Genomic DNA, 24669 nt, shown 5'->3' on the forward strand with positions numbered 1-24669 from the left:
ACATGACTTTAAGTGAGCTAATAAAGAGGCAACATGAATACAGTAGGGAGGTCTTTATAATGGTCAAGCGACTTTGTGCTAGGGTTGTTAGCAGAAACTTGAGCTGATATCCTCTTTGATAGTTATGGTACTTACAAGCTGGTACTTGTGGATTAACATGCACTGTAATCACACAGTCATTTTGTCATATGGAAATACCCTAATTTTTTAAGTTTGCCCTGCAGTGGCATTAACTCTGGCAAATTCTACTTTTACTGGGCTCATGTCCTGTTTACAATATAAATATAAAATAAATGAATTATAAATTGATTAGCATTAATGCCTTTCTCCAATAGACCCAAGAATCATAAGTGAAGTAATGGCAGTGAATAAATGTCCTTAAAGATAAGCTACCGTACAAGCTTCAATCTTAAATGCTGAAAATTTATTTAGTTCCATGTACCATTGTTAGTTACATGAGTGGCAGATTAACTTTTACCTTGATTACTGCAACTTTTCCCTTAGTCTCTCTGATGCTAATCTTAGCTCTTTATTCAAATCACTGCTGCTAAAATTATCTTCCTCATCTCTCATTTCTTCTGTTGCACTTCAGTGAAGAGTCCAGGTACTGATGCCCTCTTCCACAGTGCATTAGATATAAGATCTTCATCTTCTTCAAGACCTTATACAATTTAGACCTAATTTTGTTTTACGATACCTCTTAATCTCTTCTCTGCATTGCCGCAGATGAAGGTCTTAGTGTTCTGTTCTCTCTCCAAATTCTACTTCAGATTTTAATGCTGATTCATTTGCATGCAATATACTGCCTATTCCAAAATTTTCCTATTCAAAACTTTAAAAAAATCAAATTCTTCTCCGAAGTTATTAATAATTATAACAATAAGAGAATAGGGGAAAATAAAAAGCAGTGTGGTAGAGGTTCAAGTTAATATTTCTTGTTTCTCCCACTCCTACTGAGAATATAGCATTGCCACATTTTGTACAGTAAAAAAAATCAGTAATAATTATTAATAAATATTGATAATTAATAATAATTGATAATACTGTACCTACCCCTAGTCGTCTTACTCATGCAATACTCTCAAGAAAGCCCCTATTTAGCAAAATGCTTTTCTGATTTAATATGAAAGAGAAACTTATAAACCACAAATAGATAGTTCTCATTATGTTCCTAAAACCTTATTTAGTTATGTACACTAATGGCTTGCTTTTCATAACGACTGGGTGTTCAGTCTTTCACTGGAGTTATGAGATGCTGAAAGTGAGCTTTCCAAATGGCAAGCCAAAAACTTTCTATCTCCTTTCCGAAACTAGTTTTTTATATTACATAGATGCAGTAGCATTAATTGGCTTGCTTATCTGTTAACCGTCTTTGCAGCCCTCAGTACAAAATGTCTCTTGGAACATATTTCAACATTCATTAATTCTGACAATTTATCATCACTACCTCATAGTGTGTCAGTGACAACTCTCATGGAGAACTTCTAAATAGTGTCCCCTGGGATGACATTCCGTGGCATACTCAACCTTATGGGTAAGGTCAGTGACACAGATTTGCTTTCAACAATGTAATCCAGGCCAAGAGTGACAGCTAGACTATTCAGCATGACAGAAGCAAGGAAGGTTTGAAAAGGCTTTTCATTTGTAAATGACAGAAACAAGCCATACTGGGAATTCCAAACTTTGCCCAGCTAGGACCATATTTGAACAGAGTGGATCACTACTTCTTGAACTGGTCTAAGATGTAGGAGGTGAGATGCTAGTGTTTTGGCTCCGTTATTCCCAGCATAAATAAGTAGAAAGGTATTCTTACAGAAATTGTTAATGCCTTCCTAATCTATGTATTTATAATCCTTCCACAGTGAAGTATCACTTGCCATTGACAGTCTTTCTAATTTATTTCTCACCCTCCCCTTTTAGCAAGCACAGATGCTTCTTTAAGCCCCATTTGATATTATAACTGCAATGTCTTCTTTCACTTGTGAACTTTCTGGAACAGCATATCCACGTGTTTAGGTATCAAGCCCTTAAATCATATGAAGAAAATATAGACCAAAATCATTCATCAGGTGGAAGTTTTCCACATGCTAAAATAGATAGAATGATCTTAACTCATTTACATAGTCATGGATACTTTTGTGAATCACTTGTGAGCATTTAGAAATTGAAAATTAATTGGCATGAAGATAAAAGAAAAGAACCAAAAACATCGAGACTACAAGATCAGTTACTAGATCAAAATGGTTTGTGGCCTCCTAGGGCTTGTTCCTCAATATGGAGCCCAATAAAGCTGAAGGAAGATAGGGGTCAAACTTTGTTTTATCATTTTCATTTTCATACATTTCAAATAGTTATTATCAGCTGTACATTTAGAGACTAAGGTCAGATTTAAGCAAACATTAACAGCCAGCTCTGCCTTAGTTTGCCACATACATATTACAAATGGTCAGTAAAATGTTTTGGTACCTCACCCCATGGTCTTTCATGTCTATTGTATTTCACCTATACCTTGCTACTTCTGTTTGGTTCTGTGGTTAAAGACTCATCTCCAAACACATGGAAGAACTCAGAACAACAACAGCTGGAAGAAATCCAATAACTCAGGGCAAATAGAGGCCCTGCTCCTGGTATGGCCCCCTCCCGGAGCTATCAGAGGGGAGGCATCAGCCCCATGGCCCAGGTGTGACATCCTTCACAATGAGTCAAGGGAAGGACATTATGGATCACAGGGGCGTGACTGCCTACGGGGCTGTGGGAATCGTTATGGAATGAGGGGAATAGCATTTGGGGACTGTATGAGATTTATTATGGGATGTTTAGGGGAGCAACCAAAGGCAGGGAAAGGAATAGATTAGGACATTTTGAGAAGGAAGAAGCATGGGAAAACGGATGTATAGGAGGAGAAAGGGGCTGGTCATGTGTAAACAGGTGGCTGGTCAGTATGCTTGTCTGGCTGTGCCCTCCACCTGGTCACCAAGGTCTGTCCTGCCTTTCAACTGAACTCCATTTCTATTTTCCTGGATGAAAGACTCTTTTATGTGTGTCTATATGTATGCATAGGAGGTTTAAGTGCCAGCAAGCAGAGTGAAGACCACAGGTCATAGGTAGGGGGATGTGTGTAGGTTTGAGTACCAACAGCTAGAGTGGGCTTGCAGGCCTCAGCGGCTTGTCCATCTGGCTGCTGGCTAGACTATCTATGACCAGCTTCTGGAGGGATCAATATCGCATATATGTACACATATACTTCTGCATCTGCCCACTAACTGGCCTGATCAGCCAGATTGAGGAACAGCATGAGGCCACTGGAGCTGTTGGTGGGAGTGCTCTGTTTTCTGTCTTTGTTGATCCATGTGGCCTGTTGTGTGCACATGCGTGTATGTATTGCGTGTATGTATTGCTTGTATGTGTACATGTGTGCCTGTTGGGGACTCGGACACATTACTGGCTGGACCTGGGAACATGGAGCTGCAGCAGTCTCAACTCTATTGGGCTATCAGATTTGGCAGATCCTAACAATTTCTAGTTTAGCCCTTCTTGTCCTTGCTATTTACTCTTCTCACTGCCACAGGCTTACAGGTTCTTTTGTTCAGCAGCAGCAGAGGTAGTAATGGCTTTATCTAACAGAATTAAGGCCTATTCAGATCCCATCTAAGAGAAAAAAATTTGGTCTCGTCCTTGCTTTAATTGTATACATCACAAATATCAACAAAACTACAGCAGCTGCAAGCTTAGCTTCAAAATCTTGCAGATACTGTTATGTACTTTATGTAAAGCCTTCAGCTTTCACGAAAACGTAAAAAAATAAAATAAATAAAACACCCCTACAATCCAATAAAAAACCCCCAATTCTCAGTGTCATCTATGCCATATATTGAGAAGGAGATTATTTAAATAAAGAAATCATTTAATTTGGAAAGGAAGCAAATACATGGACATTCATATGAACTGTGTAAAAAGCATTAAAGTATCCCCTGGTGTTACATGAGCTCAAACAGTCGCTGAGTAAGAAGTCTTAGTAATAATGTGTTCCTTTTCACCACAATAATCTCAGTTATGAAAGCTTTTAAGGAAAACAGTAATGACTACTGTGTAATTAAAAAGAATGCAAGGAAATTGTTCTCTCAACACTGAAACAAATTACTTCTTTTCCATCCTGAATTTAGCAATTAAGATTTTGCCAATGAAAAGGGAAGAGAAACAATAATAAAGGATTTACTCAATCATGTTAAAGCAGCAGAATATTTTGCTTTTCATGCTAAGGTCATTACAAGCATGATGTTCATGTGAGGTCATGATGAGGAAATTTGGTCATGACTGAACATCAATACGTCAGCATATATTGTGTATGTTTTCAGATATCAATACTATCTCATCACTGCAATAAAAATAATAGAAAGAGGTAGATTCAGTAGAGTATGTAGGCATTTACAGGTCAGATTTCATAATACTTAGCTTTTAGGCATTGCCTTGCCTAAAATTCTATGTCAGGTGGTTAGGTTCTTCAATGAGATGAAAGCAAGTAGCCTCAAAATGATAATAATTACCTTCAAAATGATAACAACTACCCAAATAATTATTATTTACTTGCCTAGAAGTTTACTTAGGAGTGGATCATAGAGAATACTATAGAACACTCTGAAATCACACTTCTCCTTAGCTCTCATGTCATGACTTAGTCATTCAGTGCAGCGATGTCTGTGCTACAAGCTGACTGGCTACACAATAAATGTAGTAATTTAGGATAGCTCAAAGCACTACCAAAGTTAGGAAGATTTCCGGGGAATGTGGGCAAACATTTGCCACATGGATGCAAATAAAGTAGGTGAAGTATCTATTCCTGCTACTTACAGAGCAGAGGCAGCTTAGAAAGCACGTCCTTACTCCTGTCAGCTGCAGTCACAATTCCCATTTGAGACTGGGTAATTGACTGTGGTTGAGTTTCTGTTCTATTTAAGTGCAAACTCTACTATATTAGCTGAAATCATCAGAGGCGTTGTGAAGTAATGCATTGGACTTTGCCCAGAAAGGAACTAGAAGCACAACACTCTCAGGTACAGATCAGTTAGTCAAAGAACCTTCTCCTTTTTCATTGCTTTTTAGGCTGTAACTGCCAACTCTTAGTCAAAGGTAGGTCTAGTCCATTCAAACCTATCAGCCATGGATTCAAATTTGACTTGCAAGCCAACATGCCATAGCTGAGATTAGTATCAAGTACAGGTCGTTAACAACATGGTTTAGGAATATCCTGAGGCAACTGAATCAGGACAACAGGAAGGTTCCACCCTTTTTCCCACCCAGTTTTGTAAACTAGATTTTATCGAGAGGATGGGTGTTTGGTGTTTACTTCCACTTACTCAAAGGATTTAACAGTGTCCTTTCTTTAAAACTTGAGTGAGGAGAAAAGCAAGCCTGCTACCACCTACTTTTTATGAAATATTTTGGAGGTGTACCAGATTTGGCTTGGATAGAGTTCACTTTCTTTATAGCAGATCATATAAGCCAGTGTTTTAGGTTTTTGACCAAAACAATACTGATAACACCCTAATGTTTTAGCTTTTTCTGAACAGTGTTTGCACAACATCAAGGTCTTCTCTGTTTCTCACTCTGTTCTCCCAGTGAATAGATTGGGGGGGTGCATATTAGGTTGGGAGGGGACACAACCAGGCAGATGACCTGAACTAACTAAAGAGATAGTCCATACCATATAACATCATGCTCCTCAATAAAAGGGAAAAGAGGGGGTTTTAGGAGGGTTAGCCATCTTCTGCTCAGAAACTGGCTGTGCGTCGGTCTACCAATGGAAGCTGGGGAGTGATTGCCTTTGCATCACTTGGGGTTTTTTTTGTTTTCTTCTCTCTTCCACTTACCCTTCACTTCTTAAACAATTATTATTATTATTATTTTCTTTTATCTTGATGCACAAGTTTTCTTGCTTTTATTCTTCTTTTCCTCTTTCCCCATTCCCCTGGTGGAGGAGAAGTGAACGAGCAGCTGTGTGGTGCTTAGCTGCCCACCGGTGTTAACCCACAACAGGAGGATAAAGCATTCTTTCAGCAGATGGGAAAACAGAATTCAACTCTGCTTTCATTCTCAATGAATTCAGATCTGTGTCTTTCCTGGGAGATTATGAGATCTCTACAAGATTATGATTATCAGGTTATGAGCTAACTATGTAAATTCTTTTAGTGTCTCTTTTCAATGTTGTGCCATGAGCCCAATCATTTAGATTCTTTCCTGTCACTGGTAGTGATGTCAAGTCTTATCCCTGCATAATGAACATCTTCAAATATAGTATGTCTCATGCCATCAAAAATTACATGTCACGTTCTTGCCATTTTTTCTGTGTCTTGCAACCTACTCTTTTCTATTATAGAGCTAAAAAACCAGCTCAGTATATGACAAATGATTATGCTGTTCAAATGCTCTACTAAATAGCATTAAAATTTGAAGATAATTTCCAAAAAAATATAATGTAAATCTTCAACAATTTTAGTTAATGAAAGGGTTTTTCTTTTTTTTTTTTCATTCCAGTAATTATCTGTGGTTATTTCAGTCTGAAAGGTCTGTATAATGAAATCACTTTTTAATTTTAATTTTTCCTCTACTCTGTATATTCATATTAAATCAGGCAAGTCTTCCCTGTTATTTCTGTTAAAAGATATTTCAGTTACTACACATCAGTGAACATTTTAATGGTGGAGGCAAATGATAAAAATGTAAAATCCTGATCCTATGGGGTCCGTACATGATTTGGTATCATATTTTCAAATACATTCAAGTGTGCCATTTAGACACCTGTACAGGATTTCCTAATTAAAAAAAACTGAACAGCTTAAGAGTCTAACTCTCATTGAAAATAAACTAAAGCTTTTTCTTTAATTTAGTGAAAATCAGAGATTTCTCTCTAATTTTTCCTTAAATGACATTAAATACTTTCTGTGTGCTTTCATTGTCTCTCAGAATGTTCTGATTCCTCATTTCAGATAGTTTTAAACATTCAAGATACTCTAATAGGTTTCTAGCTAACATGTTTTTGTCTCCAAGCTAAGAATTCTCTGAGAGAAACTGGAGAAACTATCTTTCCAACACAGCACATATGCTTAATTGCTATAGCTGTCTAGCTTCATAATATTAGTGACAGCAGGTCAGTTTGGAAAGAGAGTTGTGTTCATGGCAACCCATTTCAGATACTTATCTCTCTTTTGGGTTTGCTTTGGTTGGTTGTTCTGTTCCGGTTTGGGTTGGGGTTTTTTGGTAATCTATGCCTCAAATGCTTGCTAAATCAAGATTTACTTTAAAACTTATATGCAGAAGTGTACTGGGACATAGGGGCCCTTTAAACCCTCAGATGAGCAGCTGATTCCATTTTGAGAAAAAAAATTCAAGAGGACTCAGTTATGTGGCCTCTCTACCACCTGGCAGGCTTTGATAAACTAGAAAAGGTGCTTTCCTTCAAGTAAAGGTGGTTGGTTTTGAGTTAGTTGTTTCCTATGAAGTTAGGGGTTCTTTAAGTTAAAGACTAGTTTCCTTCTGGAGACACAAAAATGAGATTACTGGTGTGTTTTGCTCTTTATTTAGAAGGCAAATCTGCTCAGGCTTGTCAAGGTGTTTGGTGCTAAAGCAGCTGGGCTACCTGGCAGTAGGTTTAGCTAGCCTGAAAGAAGGAGGCAAAGGTAAGATAGATTGCATGTAAAGCAAAGTAAGTCTGGTAATGAAACTGTAATTTTACTGTTGTTATTATCAATCTACAGAGGAATCTTTCTGTATTATTATGCTGACTGCATTGGTGTAACAACTCAAAAGGTAATTATGTGGGTTTGAGAGTCTATTATTTTTGCTTTCACTTTTGCTTACTTCCTTTTTACTAAAGGAAGGAGAAAGCTGGCATCTAACTGCTCAAAACTGATATTTCTTCTCTCTGCCTGCCTCCCCCCTCCCCCCCAAAAAAAAAAAAATTACCCAATTTTCTGGCTTAACCTGAAAGTTCTTAAGTAGTTTTCTGGTTTTGTCTTGTATACCCTGATTTGAGTAGATTTGTTCTGTTCCACTCAATTTCCAGATCTTGGGAAACCTTCAGCAAAAATCATGCCTAGTATAAGTTAATAAATTATTTTAACTTACCATGTGCTATTGGCTTCTATTTTGTGGTGTGTCTGCCTAGCTTTTATCTAGTAATCCACTGGTGTGAATATGTGCTCAGGAAACAAGTCAGAGTTTTCTGTTATCATCAGAAAAAGAGGATCACAACCCATTTCACATCTTGCTTAGGATACAGGGCAAATAATGGGATTTTCTTGCCTTCTTTTGAAGTTGGTGTTTTGTAGAAAGAAATAAAAAACTGCTAGGGTCATGAAGCTCACTTGGAATTCTGTAGTGCAGTGGTTAAATCCCAAAAGCAAGGCCACACAGAAACAAAAAAAAAAATCTGTTTTACTAGTAAATAATGGTTACTGGTATTGAAGTTGTGTATGCAAGCTGCATGTTCAGTAACTCCAGAGAAAATGGCCCTATTTGAATGAATTAATTTATTTATTTCATTATATGGAGTAACAAACAGAAAACAACTGTATTAATTGTGTAGTTGCCTGTGTGAAGTCCTAATAAAAACTATGGAGAGGTGTAGATGTTTGAAATAGGAACTAGGCTGCAGGAAAGGACTTTTCTTCTGACTGCATTTTGGCACCTAATCAAGTTGGCCCTGACAGCTGCTTTCTATCACAGAATCAGAGGAAAGGATTCAAGGAATCACTCATCTGAACACTTCCACAGGAACTAGTTACTGTAATTCTATTTGATCCTTAATGACAGTATTTTAATAGACACTTGTTAGTTTGTAAAAGCTAAAGACTTCAGGATTTTCCTATTCTTTTTTTTTTCCCAAGGGAAATCCATTTTCTCTCCTATCCTTTATGTAAAAGGAGACAGCAGGTTAATACTATTCTAGTGGGTAGGACAGTTAAGTAAAGAAAGAAAGACTATTATCTCTGCTGATGAATATTCAATTCTGCAAGTTTCAGTGGAGTACGTCAGAGGGCCTTACTGCAGAACTGTTTTGTGACTGGATAGGTGTGGAGAAAAATGGTGTTTAAGATGCAGGACAGGTGCTGCTTATTGGATGTCTGCTCTAATAGATGGAACTGTGCCGTAGCACTTGCCTTGAAGGAAATGAAAGCTACTATAATGATCCTATCTGATATATGGGAAGTGTGTTCCAAAGAATTTCTATTTCCCTATTAAAATCCAACTTGTGTCTGGTGGGCTAAATGCTTCTATTGACTCAGTCTGTCATATTTAAACTGCATAAATGAAAATTGATTTTTACTATAGCAATTTTTTCAGCTGTGTCAGCACTCTCCTTAAACATCTTACATATGTTTGTTGGGAGTATGTTCCTAACAGTTGCTCAAAAGCTTAAAGTTGTCAAACAAAGCCTCCCAGATTTGTTAGTGATACTTCTTTCACTTGGATGTTTTGTTTTGTTTTGTTTTAAAATACTGGTGATGTTTTTTCAGTATAGAAACAACAGTTCTGATCAGGATAGTTTCTCAAATTAACTGAGGTATTTAAGCATTTAAAATATAACTAAGAAGCCCTCCCTAAAAATTGCTTAACTTTCCTAAAGTTGTATTACTAGTAAATGTATATCTTTACTATTTCAGAAGGTTTTAAGCTTCTGAAAATAGGTTATTCATAGAGTAAACCATCTCTCAATAGAAAAGCAGTGTCTTTCTGTATGTGACTGTAGGTTTGTTTCACTGTGCTTGTTTGATTTCCCCCTCCCTCCTTGTCCTGTATGACTAATCACTGAGCAAAGGAGAGGAGCAGCAACTGCTTCCTTATGCTTCCTGCTATTCATGTACAGGTGAGGCTTCTGGATCCCTTAATGCTACAAAAAGATACTGATCATTAAATTATTACTAGTAATGATTGTTACAGTTGGCTTATGGATGTACTAGAAACTCTAGGGAAAAGAGGGGAGCTCTTACATTGAACAAGGGAGCAGCAAAGATAAATCTAACTTTCATCCTATCAAAGTTAAGCAGTGGTGAGTCAGAATAAGAGGGTTTCAGTGAGCAAAGCAGAGAATTAAGCAAGAATAACAAGTTCCACTCCTCCTTCTCAGATAAACTGTTTCCCTATTGTGAATTTTTAAGTGACTGACCATCTCTGCAGACAGGTTTGAATTTGAATTCAGGAATACTGGTAGACCACATTTACAAATATTTAAAGTTGACTTCCCCATGGTCAAATTAATTAACAGTGCAATTTACCTCTAATGTTGATATACACTTGAGTTGCTAGGGTAGAAGAATATTCAGTTTGCATCCATAGTCTAAAAATATGTAGAAGACTACCTATCATACTGAAGTAATACCACACAGAAACATGTTTGTGCTAAATACTTAGCAGGTATTAAATGTCTGTGAACTGATACAATTTTCAGACTTGAGTGTGGAAATACTCTAGAAAGACAGGTGTGGCAGACTTCCCTTCCAAAGCAGGTTTAGTCACATGTTGCCTCTGCCTGAGGGTGACTTGCATATTGAGTGACAACCGAAACTTTGAGGTAACTTGCCATTTTATGGAAACTCTAAAACAGGTTAATGGATAAAGCCCTCTGTGCTCAACAGCTACAGCTGTGATTAAACAACTGACATAGGTGCCACTTGTAACATCAGAAGCCCCACTTGCTTACTACCTTCAGTATTGTACTCTAGTAGTTTGGATGCATATCTGCCGGCAGAAAGATAGCTACAGTAAATTCAAGCCATTGGCACCTGAAGTCACGCACAAGCTCAGAAATATTTTCTAACCAGCTAGTCTTTCAACAGGTCTGAGCCAATGTTCTTGGAGAAAACCTGATTAAATTACCACTGTTCAAACAGAAGATCTGATTTGGAAAATCTGTTTTGAAAATTAGCATTCTATCACATGCTGAAATGGAGCTCTTGAGTAACAGGCTTTCTGACCTTCTAGTAAGCTGTCTACCTAAAAAAAGCATAATACTCATAAAGGTTTTTGAAATAGGTAATATCAACCTGTGAACACCTACAGAAGGCTTCTAGTGCAGAAAGCCAACAATACTTATTAGTTTAAATACAGCAGAGTTTTTTCCTGATTTGATGTGGAATAAGCTACCTTGGCTGAATAAGTTAAAGTAGCAGCATACTTGAGTATGGTGGGGGTTTTATTTTTATTTATATATAAGTGTGTATGTGTATATACATACATACATAATATGTATGTTTAAATGTATATGAGTTTGTGTGCATCTATGTATGTATATGTATTTATATTAAATGTTCTCTAAAGGTGCCCAGCATGTGACTTTGACTTGAGTATGGAAGGTTTAAATTTAGTGAACCCAGATGACCAATATCACATTATCCAGTTAGCCAATTATGTTGTGAGTAAACTGTGTAACATTGAATTCTGGCAGGTTTGCAAAACAGAGTTGTTTAAAGGTATGAATGACAAGAGCAAGAGCATGATTGTTTTACAACAGTACACATATGAGAAGAGAACATAACTGAAAATTACTCAGCTAATAAATGGAGATTAATCTCCTGAAAGATAATCACCTCTCATCATAACCTAGGAAGTTGCTGTTCAAGCGTAGGCAGTTAGGTACCTCTAGGGATGACTTAGCAATGGTGTCTTATAGCTTTATACAAATGTCTCAATTCACTGGAGTCTAGATTAGCCAATTGCTTCTTATTCTTAGTAATTAATACTTAAGATGTATTAGTTTTGAGAACACTGCAGAAATTGCAGCTAGCTTGCTGGTACTAAGTATGGTCTCAGCTTCTAACTTTAGATAACTTTTGTTTCTTATCCAGGCAAATTACTTTAAATCTGTAGTCTAAATAAAAGGTCCAGTTGTGGTTTGTTTTTTTTTTTTTCTCTGCTCACTAATATAACCTTACCGAAATGAAGAGATGTAAGCAAGAGTAACACTCATTTGTCAGTGTCTTAATTTAACGGCAAGGTCATATTCCTAGTACCTCTAGAAAACTTAAAAAAAAATAAAGTACAATGAAATATATATACATACATGCATTGCACCGCTTCTTCAAAACCAGCTTGTTCAGACAAAGTAGTTAACTCCAAGAAATAACACATGGGACAAAATAAGGATAAGAGCAGTTTATTGGTTTTGGTTTGATTTTTAACAATACATGATTAACTAGCAATCGGGGAACTGTATGTACATTGAGGATCAATGTCAACAATACAGCAGACATGCCAATAGCTAAACACTTAAAAAATGTTAATAAATGACTACAAATTTGTGAACACTCTTCCTTAACAAATCTCCCCAAGTCTTAATGACATGGACACGTTCACGCAGTCACATACACTCCATTGTGCCTTGCAGCACATTTGGGTTACAACTAGACCTCATCTCTTGGCACTGCGAGGTATCCTACTTGCACATACTTGTGTGGGAGATGTGGGTGCTCCAGCTTTATGTGTACCCAAGCAGTCTACTCCCTGCAGCTTGCTAGTGCACACATAGGTGATGAAGTGCTTCAGGAAGCCAAATACTGCCCCAGCCCCCAAAGATGTGGGTCCCTACATTCTGTGCCCCATACAATTAAACTAGGAGCTGGTGCAGACTCTTCATGGTATCCAATGGGGAGGCTGCTCTGTCCAGCCTGGGCAAAAGCCATTATATGCCAGGGAGACTTCTGGCAGCACCAAACCATTTTAAGTGCATTTCTCTTTTCTCGCTTATACAAATTTTCATGTTTCTTTCATATCTCCTGTCAGGATGACTCATGGGTTTTGTTTGGTTGGTTTTCTTACCCAAAATTTTCATGGTCATTCCCTGATTATTGTTTAATCCAATGGATGTTCATCATCTTTGGTATTATCAGTGTGGTTTGTTGGTTGGGGGTTTTTTTGGCAAGTATCCTCTCAAACAGCTTTGAGTATTCCACTCATATACACTGTTTACATTCACATACCTATCTTATCAGAGATTGTTACCCAGGCTGTTTTACCAAGGGAAAGCCACTAGGGTTCCTCTGCAAAGGTGTAGTACTTCTAGTTTATCTGCCACCACAGCATTGTTACAAGAGCAACCAGAACTCAGTTTGCATACTGATCCATCCGTCTTAGTGAAATATTGAGGTTTGATGACAAAGGACCCTCCAGATCTCTGCAGACAGCTTAAATGACAGAATGACACCATATATCCTATATTCAAGCAGTACATGTATGTATGGGTTCTTTTTGTGTAGTTAACCATACCCAAATTCTGTTCTTCCAGGCACTCTAAATAGTGTTTGCTTGTGGCTTGCATCAACACAGCATGAGATGGGGTTTACTGTGTAGTTTTTTCTGGAGATTGATATAAAAAATGCACAACTAATTTTTGAGGTCATCTTCCAGATGTGTTAGAAGCAGGGAAAATAACGCTTAGAAGCAGCTATGTCTTCAGCTGTTGAAAGGGTAGATGCTTGGGGATTTGCTTTCTACAGTTAACTTCATGCATAAATGACATTTTTTTAATATTTTTTTCCTCAGTTCCAGTAGTACACGCTTTCTATTTCTTCTCTGTGCTTTATGACAGCTACGATTATGAGCCTATGTAGCCTTAATTTCAGGTTTGTTTTTCTATTCAAGGTATCTGAATTCATTTTACCAGAGTAACATGAAGTAAACATAATGAAGAGGCTTAGGTTATTCTCAAAGACTGGTCTGCGGAAAAATTGTGGATGTAGCCTATGTCTTGCCCTGCTTATACATATTCTGGACAGATACTGTGTAAAAAGTAAACCTGCAGCATACTTCAAGGTATGTGGGTCTTTGAGACAATATAATCTTGTGTGCTATGGCCAGTGCTTAGTGAAAGTGTTTGTGCATGTAAGATGTTGGGTGGGAGTGTACTACTGTAAATTTGAGTTCTAATTTATCTGGCTAGCAGAACAGTCTGTACCCTAACCTCCAACACAAGCCAAAGGCTTTGCACAGATATTTCTTATTTCAGCTGCCTAAACACTTCCTAAAATCTAGCCAAAGGGTGAAATTATATGATGCGGCTTGAGCTGAACTCATGCCACAAGTATGTTGAAAGGAGAAAGTTTTTATTCCTATTCTTTCAACTGGCTCTGTTTATCTTTCTCTGTAGTAAGTCAATTCAGTTTTGCCAATCTGTTGAAGAACTCTTCTTTTTGTGTTTTTTTCTGCTTTGGGGATTTTTTGTGTTTGGGTTGCTTTGGGATTTTTTTGTAGGTGTGTTTGTGGTTTTTCTGTGTGGTGTGGGTTTTTTGGGGGCATTCTGTTTATTTGTTTGGAGTTTGGTTTTGGCTGGGTTGTTTTGTTTTTGTTTGGGTTTCTTTGTGATTTAACTGATCTGGTACAATTGAAAGGGTCAAATGAATGCCAGTGGAAAGGGGAGGAGGGAGCATAAGCCTGCTCTTCTGGCAAACAGGTTTAAAGCTGTAAGAGGTATCAACTTTACCCTATGCTCTCTGAAAAAAAGCCAGATTTGTATGTCCATACAGAAGCCCCAGCAATGAAGTCTTGATCCTGAACTGGGGACCCCATCTTCTGCTGTAGTACAACAGTGTCTAAGCTATAAACATTTTATATTACTGAGCACTAGAAAACCAGGATATAAGTAAAGGAAAAATAACCCATCACGGAGTGTGCCCCTCAACATCCCTTTGCACTAATATACTTTCATGCTATTGGATTCATCTTACAGAACTGTGCTTTTGCACAATAGTTGCTATAATGTGCCTCTAGGCTTTACTGTAATAAATAATTACATCCATAACAACACAAACCAGGCAGAGTGTTTTTCATTTTTCTTACTTTAGAAATGAATCCTCCTGTAAAGCAATTTTCTTCATTATACATCACTTGAAAACATTTTGCCTGCTCTTACTCTATCCTCATACTTTCTTATTTTAAGTTCATGTTCAAATAGTTTCTATATGTACATAAATGTTTCATTCTTGTAACTTGATTTCAGTGAACAAAGAATGAGGGTCATTGTTATGTATATGAGTGTGAAATTTCAAGGACAGACATTTGATCAATAATTAAGCTGCAAAATAAAGTGGGGTGAATTCTTTCTTTTGGTGTGATCTCCTTTAATATATTACTCAGTTTATTGTTGTGCATGTGAAAGTTTAAGAAGCATTGGCATTCTAATGCTGTTGTGCACTCACTGAGGGGTGGAGAGTGATGTGGTCAGTCAAGGTCACTGAGCTTAGTCATGAAAGGGAAGTGCACAGAAGGTGGAAGTGGTAATGGGCTACTTAGGAAGAACATAAAGATTTTGCCTGAGCATGCAGGAATAGAACTAGGAAAGCCAAAGCTTAGCTGGACTTGAAACTAGGGTGCAATGTGAAAGGTGTTAAGAGTTTCTGTAACTAGCTCAGCAGCAAAAGGAAGTGTAAGGAAAATGAGGTACCGCTGTTCAGTGGGGTAGGTGAGATGGTGATGAAGGACAGGGAAAAGGCTGAGGGACTGAAAGCCTTCCCACCACTTGATTTCCCTCCCCCCATCCTCCAGCCATCACTAAACAGGTATGACCCCAGGTCTCGTGGGCCCCTTATACTACTAGTAGAAGATTAGCAGAAGCTATTCCTCACTGTGGAGGAAGATAGGGAGAACCTAATCCTACTTTATATATGCAAGTGCATGGGACTGGATGGCATGCTTCCAAAGGTGCTGAGGAAGCTGGGCAATGTTCTTAGAGGGCATTTTATTATTAACTTTTATAATAAAAGATAAACTTTTTATAAACTATTATAAAGGTCATGTTGATAGTCATGAGGAAGTTTGATGACTGTAAAAAGGCAGATGTCATATCTGTCTTCTTTATTGTGCTGGGAGTCTGTTATAGACCACCCAGCCAGGCTGAAGAGACAGATGAATCATTCTACAAGTGGCTGGCAGTAGTCTCACAATCATGTGCCCTTGTTCTCGTGAGGGACTTTAACTTTCCAGACATCTGCTGGAAATACAACACAGCAAAGAGTAAACAATCTAGGAGGTTCCTGGAGTGTGTGGAAGATAACTTCCTGACCCAGCTGGTAGATGAGCCAACCAGGGGAAGAGCCTTGCTAGATCTATTGTTTACGAACAGGGAAGGACTGGTGGGAGGTGTGATGGTCGGAGGCCATCTTGGCCTTAGCGACCATGAAATGATAGAATTCTCAATTCGTGGTGAGGCAAGGAAGGGGGTTAGCAAAACCATCACTATGGACTTCCAGAGGGCAAACTTTGACCTCTTCAAGGCACTGGTTGAGAGAGTCCCTTGGGAGACGGTCCTGAAGGGCAAAGGGGTCCAGGAGGGATGGACATTCTTTTAGAATGAATTGTTAACGGCTCAGGACCAGGCTATTCCCACATGCCACAAGTCGAACCACTGAGGAAAACGACTAGCCTGGCTGAACAGGGAGCTTTTGCTAGGAGTCAAGAAAAAAAAGGAGAGTTTATCATCTTTGGAAGAAAGGGCAGGCAACTTGGGAGGAGTACAGGGATCTTGGTGGTCATGCAGAGAGGAAATTAGAAAGGCGAAAGTTCAGCTAGAACTAAATCTGGCCACTATTGTAAGGGACAACAAAAAATGTTTTTACAAATATGTTAACAGTAAAAAGAATCCCAAGGAGAATATCTATCCTTTAATGGATACAGAAAGGAACGTAGCCACCAGAGATGAGGAAAAGGCTGAGGTACTTAATGCCTTCTTTGTCTCAGTCTTTTAATAGGGAGACCAGTTATCCCCAGGGTACTCCGCCCCCTGAGCTGGAAGGTGAGGATGAAGAGCAGAATATACCCCCCTTAATCCAGGAGGAAATAGTTAGTGACCTACTACACCATCTGGACACTCACAAATCTATGGGACCCGATGGAATCCATCCAAGAGTACTGAGGGAACTGGCAGAGGAGCTTGCCAAGACACTGTCCATCATCTATCAGTGATCCTGATCAACAAGGGGGGTCCCAGAGGACTGGAGGCTTGCCAATGTGACTCCCATTTACAAGAAGGGTTGGAGGGAGGATCCAGGGAACTACAGGCCTGTCAGCCTGACCTCGGTACTGGGGAAGATTATGGAATGGTTTGTCTGGAGAGCACTCACATGGCAAGTCCAGGACAACCAGGGGATCAGGCCCAGTCAGCATGGGTTTACAAAAGGCAGGTCCTGCTTGACCAACCTGATCTCCTTCTATGACCAGGTGACCCGCCTAGTGGATGAGAGAAAGGCTGTGGACGTTATCTACCTTGACTTCAGCAAGGCCTTTGACACTTCCTCTCATGGCATACTCCTTGAGAAGCTGGCGGCTCATGGCTTGGACAAGTATACTCTTCGCTGGGTGAAAAACTGGCTGGATGGACGAGCCCAGAGGGTTGTGGTGAATGGGGTGAAATCCAGTTGGTGATGGGTCACAAGTGGTGTTCCCAAGGGCTTGGTGTTGGGCCCCGTTCTGTTTATTGGAACATAATATCTTTATCGATGATTTGGATGAGGGGATTGAGTGCACCCTCAGTAAGTTTGCAGATGACACCAAGTTGGGAGGCAGGGTCAATCTGCTTGAGGGTAGGGAGGCTCTACAGAGAGATCTGGACAGGTTGGATTGATGGGCTGAGGCCAATTGTATGAAGTTCAACAAGGTCAAGTGCTGGGTCCTGCACTTCGGTCACAATAACCCCATGCAGCGCTACAGGCTTGGGGAAGAGTGGCTGGAAAGCTGCCCAGCAGAGAAAGACCCGGGCATGCTGGTTGACAGCTGGCTGAATATGAGCCAGCAGCGTGCCCAGGTGGCCAAGAAGGCCAACAGCATCCTGGCCTGCATCAGAAATAGTGTGGCCAGCAGGTGCAGGGAGGTGATTGTTCCCCTGTACTTGGCACTGGTGAGGCCACACCTCAAGTACTGTGTTCAGTTTTGGGCCCCTCACTACAAGAAAGACATTGAGGTGCTGGAGTGCATCCAGAGAAGGGCAACTGAGTTGGTGAGGGTCCTGGAGCACATCTTATGAGGAGCACCTGAGAGAGCTGGCGTTGTTTAGTCTGGAGAAAAGGAGGCTGAGGGGAGACCTTATCGCTCTCTACAACTACCTGAAAGGGGGTTGTAGTGAGGTGGGTGCTGGTATCTTCTGTCAGGTGGCTGGAGATAGGACGAGAGGAAATGGCCTCAAGTTGAGGCAAGGGAGATTTAGGTTAGATATTAGGAAAAATTTCTTTAGTGAGAGGGTTGTCAGACATTGGAATAGGCTGCCCAGGGAAGTGGCTGAGTCACCATCGCTGGAGGTATTCAAAAAGTGAGTAGACGGGGTACTCCATAACATGTTTTAGTGGGCATTGTTGATGGTTGGACTCAATGATCTTGAAGGTCTTTTCCAACCTAAATGATTCTATGATTCTATGACTCAAGAAGCTACAGGCTGGTCAGCTGGACCTCGATGTCTGGGTAGATTATGAAGCAATTTACCTGTAAGCCATTTGCAGCCACCTGAAGGACATGAAGATTATTGGGAAAGTCAGCATGGGTTTACCAAGGACAAATTATGTCTGACTACACTGATAGCATTCTCTGATGAAATGACTGGCTAAATGGAAGAGGAGATCACAGGAGATGCCGTACTCCTTGTCTTTAATAAGGCTTTTTACTAAGTTCCTCATGGTATCCTGATATCCAAGTTGGTTAGTTGTGCACTTGATAAATGGATAATAAGATGCATGGCTGGATCATTGGGCTTGGAGGGTTGTAATTAGCAAAACAAAGTCCATATGTTGGCCCATTACAAGTGGTGATCATCAGGAATAAATGTGAGGTCCATTACCGTTGCTAATGACCTGGATGATGCACTCTCAGCAAGTTCATGTACAATACCAAACTGGAAGGAGGAGCTGATTTGTTAGAGGATAGGGCTGCTACTAAAAGGGATCTCGATAGTTTGGAGAAATGTATGAACAGGACTCTCATCAAGTTCAGTAAAGATAAATGCAGATGCCAAGTCCAGCATCTGGGATGTGCTAACCTTCTGATAAGTCAGCATTATGCCCTTATGGCAAAAGCAGCCAATACAAACTGGACTATATAAGGAAGAATGTAGTTGACAGATTAGGGAAAGTAATTTGTTGCTTCTGTTCACTCCTTGTGAGAGCACATCTTAAGTACTGTGTCAGGTTTTGGGCTTCTCAGTATGAGAAAAATATTGACATACCTGTATGTCCAGTGCAGGACCTCCCAGCCACTTAGGGAGCTGGAATGTGTAACGTACAAGAAGCAGCTGAGAAAAATGTGTTTGTTCAGCCTTAAGAGAAGACAAAGGGACATCTTGTTATCTGTAACTACCTAATGGGAGAGTATGCAGAAGACAGAGTAAGATTATTCTTGAAGACATACAGTCATAGGACAAGAGGCAATGAATGCTATTTGGAACATGGAAAGCTCTGATTAGTTATAAAGAAAAGCCTATTCATAACAAGACTCTTTAAATGTTGGAACAGGCTGCCCAGAGAGCTTGTGGAATCTCCATCCTTTGGAGATATGCAAAACTTGACCGGACAAGTCCCTAAATAATCTGATCTAATTGGACCAACATTAAGCACAGAGTTGGACCAGATGACCTCCAGAAGTCCAACCTGACCTACATAGAATCATAGTTCTATGTAAGGCAGCTTTGAAGCTCCACTTGGAGGAATTTTGAGAAAATGCTTTGGTCACATAATCAGCATATTCCCGTGTTCCCATAAATCATGTTGGAAATCAACATACTTGAATGGGTTTAGACTGATGTCTGTACATCATTTATTTACTAATTTGCTCTCACTTGGAATAGGTCTGCTTTATGATTCTGTGCTAAATATATTTTTTAAGAGGGCATTGCCCACTTCCTGTGCTTAAGACAAGTTTAAAATCTCAAAAAATAGAAATTTCTTAATTGTTTTAATTTGTGCCCCTTTCAAGTTAACTTTAACATTTATGATCCCCTCACATATAAATTCAGTGCAGCAATACTATTTCTAGCTCTTGTCCTGTTGTTTTGAGTAGCACTTTTAAATCTATTTAAGACTGTGCTCCATAGCCTAGGTGTCAGAAGGTGCTGCTATAAGCCAGCTGTCAACAAGTTCCCGTGGAACTCAAACACCCATAGTGGTCCCATCTAAGATCTGTTCAAGTCTTATGTTCTCACCTTCTTGGTACCACTATTTCTATTACAGCATGGTGTCGTGGTTTCAGCCTAGCAGGTAACAAAAGACCACGCAGCTGCTCGCTCACTCCTCCCGCCCCCCTCCGGTGGGATAGGGAGGAGACAGAGGAGAGAAAAGGGGGAAAAAAACCCCACCAAAAACGGAACCTCAAGGGTTGAGATGAGGGCAGTTTACTGGGACAACACACAAAAAAAAAGAAGTTACAACAACAACAACAACGGTACTAATGAAAGAATACAGAAAAAGAGTTATGCACAGTGCAGCTGCTCACCACCCGGAACCTGACACTCCGCCACTTCCCCCACCGAAAGTCGAGAGAGCTCCCCCCGGCCCGCTCCCCATTTATATACTGAGCATGATGTCACATGGTATGGAATAGCTCCTTGGCTAGTTCAGGTCAGCTGCCCTGGCTATGCCCCCCACCTCCCAGGTTCCTGTAAAAATTAACTCTATCCCAGCTGAACCCAGGACATTATCCACCCCTTGTTCTATACCATCTACATCATGCCTAGATCTTACATTTTTCCAATCAACCACTACCACTTTCATTGTCTTATATATATAAGTATATGGACACACACCCCCCGAACACACACACAAATAGTATTTCCTTAGTTGATGGGCTATCCCTCTAATGTGTCCATCAATTTTATTTAGTCCATGACTTTGGGGCTCCATCTGTTGTAACAGTCCTTCAGGACAGGAGAGATGGTGTGAGGTGTTGGGTTGTATGCTGCCTCTGGAACTTGCGGCTGGTACATTTGGTGCAACCCATGCCCTTGGTCTGCCAGTCAAAGATGTTGATCTTGAGGAAATTGCTGGGCACCAGTTCCAGTTCTATCACTGTTGTACTTGGCTCAGTTTCAAAGTCCATCCTGCAGTCATTTGGGTAATTCTTACAGTAATACCCTTGATATGGCATATAGACACTATAGATAAAATGACATACATTGGCAGGTTATTTAGCAGTTAAATACCATACAGCCTAATTCACTGGCTATTCTCTCCCAAAATCAAATCTCCCTGAGGTACACATCGAACTTCCCCATCCTTCTGCATCACCCACGAGGTGTACCCAAGTCCCTGAGCAAAAACAACCCCTTGGATGGGTTTGTTTCTGCTTGAGGGAGGACTAACCCACACTGTCTTTCCTAACATACTCCTCATGCGCACTACAGGGACTTTATCCCCTTCTACAGTATGTGGAAGTCTTGGTTGGGCGGGGCCAGCCCGACTGGCGGATCCTCTAGTATTAACTAACCAGGTGGCTTTTGTTAAATGTGTATCCCAATGTTTGAAAGTTCCAGCCCCCATTGCTCTCAGTGTAGTTTTCAGCAGTCCATTGTATCGTTTGATTTTTCCAGAGGCTGCTGCGTGATAAGGGATGCGATAAACCCACTCAATGCCATGTTCTTTGGCCCAGGTGTCTATGAGGTTGTTTCAGAAGTGAGTCCCGTTGTCCTACTCGATTCTTTCTGGGGTGCCGTGTTGCCATAAAACTTTCTCTTCAAGGCCCAGCATAGTGTTCTGGGCAGTGGCGTGGGACACAGGATATGTTTCCAGCCATCCAGTGGTTGCTTCCACCATTGTAAGCACATGGCACTTGCCTTGGCGGGTTCGTGGGAGTGTGATATAGTCAATCTGCCAGGCCTCCCACTGTTTATATTTCAGCCATTGCCCTCCATGTGACAGGGGTTTTAGCCGCTTGGCTTGCATAATTGCAGCACATGTTTCACATTCACGGATAACCTGTGCAATAGTGTCCATGGTCAAGTCCACCCCTTGATCACGAGCCCATCTATATGTTGCATCTCTTCCTTGATGGCCTGAGGTATCGTGGGCCCACCGAGCCATAAATAGCTCACCCTTATGTTGCCAGTCCAGGTCCACCTGAGACACTTCAATCTTGGCGGCCTGATCTGCCTGCTGGTTTTTTTGATGTTCTTCAATGGCCCGACCCTTGGGTACGTGAGCATCTACATGACGTACTTTTACCACTAGCTTCTCTATCCGAACAGCGATATCTTGCCACAGTGTGGCAGCCCAGATGGGTTTACCTCTGCGCTGCCAGTTGCCTTTCTTCCATTGCTGTAACCACTCCCATAGGGCATTTGCCACCATCCATGAGTCAGTATAGAGATAGAGCACTGGCCATTTCTCCCTTTCAGCAATGTCTAACGCTAGCTGGGTGGCTTTCACCTTTGCAAACTGACCCGATTCACCTTCTCCTTCAGCAGTTTCTGCAACTTGTCGTGTAGGACTCCATACAGCAGCCTTTGACCTCCGATGCTTTCCCACAATGCGACAGGATCCGTCAGTGAACAGGGCATATTGCCTCTCATTTTCTGGCAGTTTATTATACAGCGGGGCCTCTTCAGCCCGTGTCACCTCCTCCTCTGGCGACATTCCAAAATCTTTGCCTTCTGGCCAGTCCATGATCACTTCTAAAATTCCTGGGCGACTGGGGTTTCATATGCGAGCCCGTTGTGTGATCAGTGCAATCCACTTACTCCACGTGGCATCAGTCGCGTGATGTGTAGAGGAGACCCTCCCTTTGAACATCCAGCCCAGCACTGGCAGTCGGGGTGCTAAGAGGAGCTGTGTCTCCGTACCAACCACTTCTGAGGCAGCTCGAACTCCTTCATATGCTGCCAATATCTCTTTTTCAGTTGGAGTATAGCGAGCCTCGGATCCTCGATATCCTCGACTCCAAAACCCCAGGGGTCAGCTTTGGGTCTCTCCAGGTGCTTTCTGCCAGAGGCTCCAGGTAGGGCCATTCTCCCCAGCTGCACTATAGAGCACATTTTTAACACCTTGTCCTGCCCAGACTGGCCCAAGAGCTACTGCATGAACAACCTCCTGTTTAATTTCTTCAAAGGCTTGTTGTTGCTCAGCCCTCCATTTAAAATCGTTCTTCTTCCGAGTAACTTGGTAGAAAGGACTTACAATTTGACTGTAATTTGGAATATGCATTCTCCAAAAGCCCACAACACCTAAGAAAGCCTGTGTTTCCTTTTTATTAGTCAGTGAAGACATAGCTGCTATTTTGTTGATCACATCCATAGGGATCTGACGACGCCCGTCTTGCCATTTTAGTCCTAAGACCTGGATCTCCTGTGCAGGTCCCTTGACCTTACTTTCTTTTATGGCAAAACCAGCCTTCAAAAGATTTGGATTATTTTCTTCCTTTTCTCAAAAACTTCTTCTGCTGTGTTGCCCCATATGATGATGTCATTAATGTACTGCAGGTGTTCTGGAGCTTCACCTTTTTCCAGTGCAGCCTGGATCAGTCCATGGCAAATGGTGGGGCTGTTTCCACCCCTGGGGCAGTCAGTTCCAGGTGTATTGGACGCCCCTCCAAGTGAAAGCAAACTGTGGCCTGCACTCCACTGCCAAAGGAATGGAGAAAAACGCATTAGCAATGTCAATTGTGGCATACCACTTAGCTGCCTTTGATTCCAGTTCATATTGAAGTTCTAACATATCTGGCACAGCAGCCCTCAGCGGTGGCGTGACTTCATTCAGCCCATAATAATCTACTATTAGTCTCCATTCCCCATTAGATTTCCGCACGGGCCATATGGGACTATTAAAGGGTGATCTTGCTGATCACTCCTTGGCTCTCCAGTTGGCGAATCAGCTTATGGATGGGGATCAGGGAGTCTGGGTTGGTGCGATATTGCCGCCGGTGCACCGTCGTGGTAGCAAATGGCACCTGTTGTTCTTCAACCTTCAGCAACCCCACAACCAAAGGGTCTTGAGAGAGACCAGGCAGGGTAGACAGCTGTTCAATCTCCTCCGTCTCCAATGCAGCTATACAAAAGGCCCAACAGTACCCTTTTGGGTCCTTGAAATACCCCCTCCTGAGATAATCTATACCAAGGATGCACGGGGCCTCTGAGGAAGGTTAGGTTTGAGGCATATTGAAGCAGCATTGGTAGGTTTGCCATGGAGATATGCTATTCCTAGTCCTTTGTGAACCCAACAGAACTGTGTTGGGACAGTCAACATCTGTAATCTTTTGTGAGCAGGGAAATGATCTCCTCCAGCTGCACCTTAAAGGCTGCTCTGAGTTGTTCTAACTCCATAATCAAATTCAAAAGATGTGGAGTGAGTGGTACTGAATATTTCTTAGGCTAGGAATTCTATTCTTAGGCGAATTTCTCACTTTGTAGCCTTTCCCTGTGCCCCCTGCAGTGTTGATCATGCCCTATTCTGACCTGGAAAAATAGTAGGAAGGTACACTTGTTTTAAGAAAGGTGATAAATTGTCATTTGTTGCATAGACTGATCTGAGCAAAAGTATATTCCCTTCTAATTACATACACAAGAAACTTAAGTCTCTGGCAACTCTGCAGTCTTTTGTATTTTATTTTTTGTGTAGTTTACTGAGATTTAAAAAAAATGTTGAAGATTTGCTTTTTAGTTACGTCTCATATGCCCTAATTTTTAATTATGAAATCCTTGGCATATCTTGTTACATAATT

Source organism: Haliaeetus albicilla, chromosome 1 (assembly GCF_947461875.1).
Source record: "Haliaeetus albicilla chromosome 1, bHalAlb1.1, whole genome shotgun sequence".
NCBI lineage: Eukaryota > Metazoa > Chordata > Aves > Accipitriformes > Accipitridae > Haliaeetus > Haliaeetus albicilla.